This window comes from Moschus berezovskii, chromosome 20, assembly GCF_049115385.1.
Source record: "Moschus berezovskii isolate FMDL1 chromosome 20, NW_MosBer_1.0, whole genome shotgun sequence".
Taxonomy (NCBI): Eukaryota; Metazoa; Chordata; class Mammalia; order Artiodactyla; family Moschidae; genus Moschus; species Moschus berezovskii.
In genome coordinates this window covers 57,012,223-57,021,387 of record NC_142479.1, presented here as the reverse complement: position 1 = coordinate 57,021,387, position 9,165 = coordinate 57,012,223, and the positions used below count along the sequence as shown (strand labels likewise).

Sequence of the window (9,165 nt, the reverse complement as noted above, 5' to 3'; positions counted from 1 at the left end):
AGGAAGAGGGATCTGTGAACACCAAGACAGCCCGGGGGAAGGGGCAGGGAGTGGAGCAGAGGGTCAGGGCCCCTGGGGCTTCTAGTATCAGCTCCCAGCAGCTCAGATCTGATGACCCAGCCTCAGCTCCTGAGCATTCATGAATATCTCCCAAATTCAATCCACACTCCTTTGCTTGGCATTCAAAGCCTTTCTCTCCTCCAGCTTCAGTTCCTGCTCCTCTCTGTGTTTGCCTCCAAGTTTCTGCTCGCATTGTTCCCTATGTTCAGATTGCCCTTTCTCCCCCATTCCCCCAGATCCAACACTCAATCTCTGGTCATCCTTCAAAACCCAGCCTACATGCATCCTTCCCTGATGTCTTCAACTGCAGATGACATCTCCCTCTCTGAATTCTCACAGCCCTTGGTTCATACATCTCTGAGGGCACATTCCATCACCCCACCAGCAGTAGGTATTGATTGTCATCCTGCTCAGCATCTATCTTCCTTCTGATCATAACACCCTAGTATTCCGTGGGAAATCTCATATCCCTGAGCTTCAATCAAGTGATTCAGAAGAAGCTAACCACCCCAGGATCCAGAGAGGAGTCAGAGCGTTACATCTCTGAAACCACTCCCATCCTCACCACTGACCAGTACAGAGACTGGTTCAGGGATGGGCCTAACCCTAATCCAGTCAGAGTCAGTTAAATAAGGGCTTTTCTGGTGTGGCCAGGAAATGGGCCCATTCTTTTAAGTGGGACTGACAATCACAGAATATGGTCCTAGGAATGTGAGCATTTCTAAGAATAAAGCCAAAATAGAGAAAGCAAAACCATGCAGAGTTAATTACATGACATGTAATAAAGACCTGGATCCAGCCAAACCTGAAGCTGGAATCTCTTTGGACAGGAGGACAAAATATTTCCTTTTTGATACTGATTCAGTTTGGATAACTTAAAACATGGACTTAAGGCACTAGCTAACTTAGGGGACCAACAGAGAATGAAAGGAAAAGATTTCAGCTTTGATAAACTTTAGAATTTTGCAATCAGAAAATCTAGAGTCAGTGTTAATTTTGGCATACACACATACCACACATATATTTCAAAAAGTAACATTTCAGAAAATAAATTTGAAACTGAATTGCTTTCAGAAGTACTTGCAACTAAAAACTCCCAGACAGATTTACTCCCTGGTGGTCTGGTTTTCTAGTATGAGATGGCTGGATGGCATCACCGACTCGATGGACATGAGTTTGAGTGAACTCCAGGAGTTGGTGATGGACAGGGAGGCCTGGCGTGCTGCGATTCATGGAGTCGCAAAGAGTCGGACACGACTGAGCGACTGAACTGAACTGAACTGAACTGAATGTCCTACTTGAGCTTACAGGATGCAAGCTCCTGGAAGGCAGGGGCCAGGACCTCTGGCCTTTGTGCTCCCACACCACTAAGCACAGGGCCAGACCCACAGAGATGCTCAGAGATGAGTGTTTGAGAACTGGATGAGGAGTGAACGCTCTCACTGTCCTGGCTGTTCCCACTCCAGCCAGGAGCCAGCCCAGTGCCCTGAAACTCCCACTTTCCCCCCAGGTCTGAACTAAAAGTGGGCAGCCCTGCCCTGAGCTTCCTGCCTGCCACACCCGCCCCATGGTTCCCGGTCAGCAGGGGCCAGAAAGCGGTGATTGCCCTGATTGCGAGAGCTCTGCCTCCCCAGGGATACATCTGAAAGACAATGCGAGGCTCAGAGAAACTTCCAGGCACTTTGGCCAGCATCTGGAGAGGAGCCAGTGGTGTCTGGGCCTTTGCTTCTGGAAGCTGTCTGCTGGGGGTGGAGACCGAGGGGCTGTGCCAAAGGCAGCTTTGGAAACCAGCAACAGGGAGAGAAGCCTGATGCTGGCCAGAGGAGGAAAGCAGAGCAAGAGTCCAGACCTGAGGGCCCCTGCTGCTCAGGGGCCTCAGGAAGACCCTTAGATTCTCCCATCTGCCTCTAAGAGCTTGCCTTTGGCAGTCATTCTTACTCTGGGCACAATACCATTCACAAAACAAAACATCTGGGACTTCCCTGGTGGTCCACTAGTGGAGAATCTACCTGTTGATGCAGCGGACAACATTCTATCCCTGGTCCGGGAAGATCCCACGTGCTGCGGGGCAACTAAACCCATGAGCCACAACTATTTAGCCCACTCTAGAGCCCAGGAGCCACAGCTACTGAGCCCACGTGCTGCAACTACTGAGGCTTGCCTGCCTAGAGCCGGTGCTCTGCAACAAGAGAAGCCACCAAAATGAGAAGCCCTGGCACTTCAAAGAAGAATAGCCCCCACTTGCCACAATCAGAAGAAGCCCATGTACAGCAACAGAGACCCAGCATAGCCATAAATAAATAAATAAAATATCTGGGGAGACTATGGTGTCAATAGCCAATGGGGTGAACAGTGATATATTTGGTGTCTTGTCTTGTGTATTAGTTAGGAAAGACTATGGCATGCTGCGGTAACAAATTAATCTCCAAATCGCAGTGGCTTAACACAACAGAGGTGGATTTCCCATTCACACAGAGGTGCTGCAGGTGGAACAGCTCTCCAGGCCAGCTGTCTTTAGTACAACGACCAGAGATCCAGGCTGCTTCCTCCTAGTGGCTTCTCCACTTCAAGCCATGGCTGCTGTAGTCATCACTAAAGGATAAGAGAGAATAGGAGGGTCAGATACCAGCCCTAAATGCCTTGGTCCAGATATGACACACCTCACTTCTATTCATAGCCCATTGATCAGAGTTAGTCACATGGCCCCAGCCTGCTGGCTAGGAAGGCTGGGAAGTAAGGGGAAGCACATGGCTATTTCGTTTGACTGAAGCACCTCCGCCACATGGGTGTCCCAGGAGACAGAGGCATATGGGAATTCACAGACTGTGAAGTTGTTTACCTTGGCTTCAGCCCAACTCTTCTATTCACTAGCTATGTGACCTGGCTATGACAAACCAAGACAGAATATTAAAAAGCAGAGATATCACTTTGCCAACAAAGGTCCATATAGCCAAAGCTATGGTTTTTCCAGTATTCATGTATGGATGTTGAGAGTTGGACCATACAGAAGGCTGAGCACCAAAAACTGTGCTTTTGAACTGTGATGTTGGAGAAGACTCTTGAGAGTCCCTTGGATACAAGGAGATCAAACCACTCAACCCTAAAGGAAATCAACCCTGAATATTCATTGGAAGGACTGATGCTGAAGCTCTAAAACTTTGGCCACTTGATGTGAAAAGCCAGCTCATTGAAAAAGACCCTGATGCTAGGAAAGATTGAGGGCAGGAGAACTGGATGACAGAGGATGAGATGGCATCACTAACTCAATGGATATGAGTTTAAAGCAAACCCTGGGAGATACAGAAGATTAGGGAAGCCTGGTGTGCTGCAGTCTATGGAGTTGCAAAGAGTCAGACACAACTCATTGACTGAACAGCAACATGTGATCTGGGAAAAGTTCATTTCTCTGAATTTTGCTTTCATTGCCTGCAAAATGGGGACAAAATAAGAGTCCTTACCTCTTTAGATTGTTGGGAAGAACAACTGACAACACATAGTGCTTTGCTATGCCTGGCACGTGGTAAGCACTAATAAATGACAGTCCTTGGGGGAATCCCCTGGTGGTCCAGTGGTTACAACTCAGCGCTTTCAAGGTCATGGGCCCTCATTCCACCACCGGTCAGGGAACTAAGATCCTGCAAGCCTCAGAGCACAGCCTAAATAAATAAATGACTATTTAATTAGTCTCATTTTGTTTATAAATTGGAAGATCCTCAATATATGATGATCGAAAAACATAGCTGAGGGGACTTCCTTGGCAATCTAGTGGTTATGACTTCGCCTTCCAACACCAGGAGTGCAGGTTCAGTCCCTTGTCGAGAAGCTGAAACACCACATGCCTAGTGGCCAAAAAATTAAAACAGAAAACAGAAACAATATGAGCCACCAGTGAACCCCTAGCACTGTCTTGAAAATGAAACAAATTCATTGAAGACTTATAAAATGGTCTCAGTGGCAGCAAAATTCAGGCTCTCCCTTCCAGTGTCATGCTGTCACTGGGAAACAGTTGCAGAGCCAGGGACCACATTTCCCAGGCTCCCTTGCATCTCAGTGCGGCTCCAGACAGATTTCTGCCAATAGACTGTGAGCAGAATTATGTGTACCACATGTGCCAAGGCTTTTGAGAAATGGTTATGCATTTTGTGGGGTTTCTTCCCCTCCCACCAGAGGGGTGCCAAGGATGACAGGCCAGGGGATGGTAGAGCCTCAAAATGCAAAAATCCTGGTCTCAAAACTCCTATGTGGAAGAAGGAGTTTATATAGCTATAAACTGCACACAAGTGAGATAGAAACACACTGCATTTGTGGGGGGGGGGTTACTTTTTACAGCAATTTGTTGTTGTTTAGTCAATAAGTAGTGTCCAATTCTTTTTGACCCCATGGACTGTAGCCTGCCAGGCTCCTCCCTCCATGGGATTTCCCAGCAAGAACACTGGAGTAGTTGTCACTTCCTTCTCCAGGGGATCTTCCTGACCCAGGGATCAAACCTGAGTCTCCTACACTGGCAGGCAGATTCTTTACCACTGAGCCACCAGTGAACCCCTAGCACTGTCTTGAAAGTGAAAGTCGCTCAGTGGTGTCCAATTCTTTGGGACCCTATGGACTATAAAGTCCATGGAATTCTCTAGACCAGAATACTGGAGTGGGTAGCCTTTCCCTTCTCCAGGGGATCTTCCCAACCCAGGGATCAAAGCCAGGTCTCCCACATTGCAGGTAGATTCTTTACCAGCTGAGCCACAAGGGAAGTCCAAGAATACTGGAGTGGGTAGCCTAATCCTTCTCCAGCAGATCTTCCTGACCCAGGAATCAAACCGGGGTCTCCTGCATTGCAGGCAGATTCTTTGCCAACTGAGCTATCAGGGAAGCCCTTGAAGGAAGTATACCTTCCTTTGAAGGGGAGTTGGGAGCACTGTGGGGAGTACAGAGGGGTGATGGCTCCCCTCTTTGGCACTGCCGCTGTCCCCCACCCACAGCCATTTTGCCCAGCAACCGGGAAGCTCCCGTGCCTCCCACCCTTCCCACACCCTTCCCCACAAACGAGGGACAAGACCCAGGATGGGTGGAGCTTGGGCTTGTCCAGTTTTTCCCTTGAAAAAAAAAAATCTTTGAAATCTTTCCTCAGGGCACGAGTTGAAAGTTTTGGCCCTTATGAGAGGTGTGGGCAGCTGACTCTATAACTGGGTGGGGCAACATTAAGAAATGGGGCTGGAGAAGCCATTGAGGGTGGGGGCTGCCCTGGGAAGGCCAGCCCAGAAGTTTGGCAGTTTTCAGCAGATTAAATCCCAGGTATTTTGGCCTCTCTCTCCGCCCTGCTGGCTGGGCCAGCGAAGGACCCAGTTTCTCATAGAGAGGGCAGAATATGCCACTTGTACCACCAAGGCCAGCTTGCTGTTAAGTCACTTCAGTCGTGTCCGACTCTGTGTGACCCCAGAGACGGAAGCCCACCAGGTTCCCCCATCCCTGGGATTCTCCAGGCAAGAACACTGGAGTGGGTTGCCATTTCCTTCTCCAAAGGCCAGCTTACCTGTCCACAAAGGGCCACGCTCAGCCCAGGCCATAGAGGCAGCAGCCCCGCTAGAGGGCTAGTTGAATGATGTTGGGGAGGAGAACACAAGAGCAATTTCCCAAGGCCACTTGGCACTGCCCTGCCTTCCCTCCCCAGGAGGGTATTAAGGAAGGACGTCCCTTCTCAGGAACAGGACTGAGAAAGGAAATCAGTCTTCCACGCTATATTGTGCCTCTCTTCCTCCCATTACATGGCCTCGGTATTCTTGACCCTCTCAGACCCTCTGCAATTCCCTGTAAATAAATAGCACCGCCCTACCCCCATTTCCCACACCTAGGATCTCCTGTGGGTTGTCTTTTCTGTCACTGTCCTGACACTCAGCTCTGCTGCCAACAATGGAGAATGAAATTTGAAAATTTTCCATTTGCAGTAGCTTTTTTTTTTTTTTGCTGTGATCATAACCTTTTCTTTCCCCCTAAAATACAGGCAATATATTATCTCATACAAAGACAAATTCAGAGTTAAGACAGTTCTAGGTTAGTAAATTCAGCAGCTTAACAACATTATCTATCAGGAGCCTGGTTCTTTCTGTCTCTCCACCATGCCTTCTTCAGCAAGCTGCTATATCTCCTTAGGATGACTAACTGCATATGATCTTAAACTTTCGCTCTTAGTTCCCCAACCAGGGATCAAACCCTGGTTCCCCACAGTGGAAGCACAGAGTCCCAATCACTGGACCACCAGGGAAATCCTTGCAACAGAATTTTTTAAAACAACATTAACTACTTTGGGAAATTTTTCATAAATTATGTGTAGGACCTTGGCACTGAAATCTACAAAATATGACTGAGGGGAAAAAAATATATTGCTGAGAGAAATTCCAGAAGTCCTAAAGAAACGGAATGCTATATTCATGGATTGGAAGACTCGATATTGTTGAGATGTCAATTCCCTCCAAAATGATTTTTAGATGCAATTCAATCTCAATCATAATTCCAGCAGATTCTTTCCTAAAAATTGACATGTTGCTTCTAAAATTTTTATGGAAATGCAAAGGACCTAGGATATCCAAAGCATCTTAAAAGGAAGAACAAAGTGGAGAATTTCCCTACCTGTCATTATGAATTACAAGACTACAGTAATTGAGATATTGCAGCATTATCATAAGGATAAATGACAATGGAATAGAAAAGAAAACAGAAATAGACCCACAATTAAACAGACATTTGATTTTTTTATAAAGTCACCAAAGCAATCCAAAGGGAAAAGGGAAGTATTTTTAATGATTTGTTTTAGAACAACTGAAAATTAATATAAAAAATTAATTATTCCCTCCCTCATACCATTCACAAAAATTGATTTGCAATGAATCAAAGGCAATGGCAAGCCACTCTAGTACTATTGCCTAGAAAATCCCATGGATGGAGGAGCCTGGTAGGCTGCAGTCCGTGGGGTCGCTGGGGGTCGAACACGACTGAGCGACTTCACTTTCACTTTTCACTTTCACACATTGGAGAAGGAAATGGCAACCCACTCCAGTGTTCTTGCCTGGAGAATCCCAGGGACGGGGGTGCCTGGTGGGCTGCCGTCTATGGGGTCGCACAGAGTCGGACACGACTGAAGTGACTTAGCAGCAGCAGCAGCATAGACCTCAATCAAAAGTTAAAATTCTAGAAGAAAATATAGGAGAATATCTCTGAGACTTGGCGGTAGGGAAAGGTATCTTTAAAAAGACCATAGAAAGAAATAACTTTTTTTAAAGTTATGGAACCCTTCACGAATTTGTGTGCATCCTTGCTCAGGGGCCATGCTAATCTCATCATCATTTCAGTTTTAGTATATGTGCTACCAAAGTGAGCATGAAATGACTACTTTTTAAAAGTCTGAAGAATTAGACTTCACAAAAATGAAATCTGCTCATCAAAATACACCATTTGGTGTAGTATAGACAAGACTTACATCAGTCATTCAATCATGTCTAAGTCTTTTCAACCCCATGAACTGCAGCACGCCAGGCCTCCCTGTCTGTTGCCAACTCCCAGAGCTTATTCAAACTCATGTCTATTGAGTCAGTGGTGCCATCCAACCATCTCATCCTCTGTCGTCCCCTTGTCCTCCTGTTTTCAATCTTTCCCAGCATAAGGGTCTTTTCCAATGAGTCAGTTCTTCGCATGAGGTGGCCAAAGTATTGGAGTTTCAGCTTCAGCATCAGTCCTTCCAATGAATATTCAGGGTTGATTTCCTTTAAGATGGACTGGTTTGATCTCCGTGCAGTCCAAGTGATGCTCAAGAGTCTTCTCCAACACCACAGTTCAAAAGCATCAATTCTTCGGCACTCAGCTTTCTTCACAGTCCAACTCTCACATCCATACATGACTACTGGAAAAATGATAGCTTTGACTAGACGGACCTTTGTTGACAAAGTACTATCTTTGCTTTTTATTATGCTGTCTAGGTTTGTCATAACTTTTCTTCCAAGGAGCAAGTGTCTTTTAATTTCATGGCTGCAGTCACCATCTGCGGTGATTTTGGAGCTCCCCAAAATAAAGCCTGTCACTGTTTCCACTGTTTCCCCATCTATTTCCCATGAAGTGAATGCCATGAAGGTAGTCATTCCTCTCTCCAGGGGATCTTCCCAAACCAGGGATCGAACCTGGGTCTCCCGCACTGCTGGCGGGTTCTTTACCAGCTGAACCACCAGAGAAGCCTAGACAAGACTTAGGCAGTGAGAAAATATTTGCAAAATGTATTTGACAAAGGACATGCAGAATATGTAAAGAATCCCTAGAACCCAATAAAAAATAAAATCCCAATTTTTTTAATAGACTAAATATTTGAATAAAAACTTCATAAAGGAAGATATACAGATGGCCAAGAAGCACATGAAAAACTGCTTAACGTCATTCATCATCAGGAAAATGCAAAACAAAACCCTCAATGACACCAATACACACCTACCAGAATAACAAATTAAAGACTGACAACATCAAATGTTGACAGAGGTGGAGCAGTCAGAACTCTCAGACTCTCCTTGTTGGTAAGGATATAAAATGGTACAACCACTTTGGATAAAGATCTGGCAGTTTCTTAAAAGAAAAGCCACCTATGATCCAGCAGTTTCTCTTCTAGCTATTTAACTAAGAGAAATGAAAGTATGTGTCCTCAAAACAACTCATACAAAAATGTTCATAGACACTTTATTCATAATCTCTGAAAACTAGAAATAGCTTCAGTGACTATCAACAGAATAATACATAATTCTTCTGTTATAATCATATAATGGGACATGACTTAGCAATAAAATGGGATTAACTACCAATACATACAACATCATGAATGAATCTCCCATTTTGTCAAAAGGAAAAAACTAGACATAGAAGATTACCTATAATATGATTTTAATTATATGAAGTACTAGGACAGGCAAAATTAATCTATGATGGGGAGAATACCTAGGTGGGGAGAGGAAGGGACCCACTTGGAAGGAGAATAGAGGACTTTCTGGGGTGATGGTGATGTACTGTATCTTGGAGGTTTGAGTTTTACAGGTACAGGCATCTGTCAAAATTCACCTAATGTATTAATATAATTAAGATTTT

At 45.4% G+C, this 9,165-nt stretch overlaps 1 non-coding gene across 1 annotated transcript; it reads right to left on the bottom strand.

Annotated features, from left to right (window-relative positions):
* Positions 1-7,324: 7,324 nt before the first annotated feature.
* LOC129544808 (U6 spliceosomal RNA) lies at positions 7,325-7,427 on the bottom strand. The gene has a single exon (XR_008683555.2). It is a non-coding gene; the product is annotated as a U6 spliceosomal RNA (small nuclear RNA).
* Positions 7,428-9,165: the final 1,738 nt, after the last annotated feature.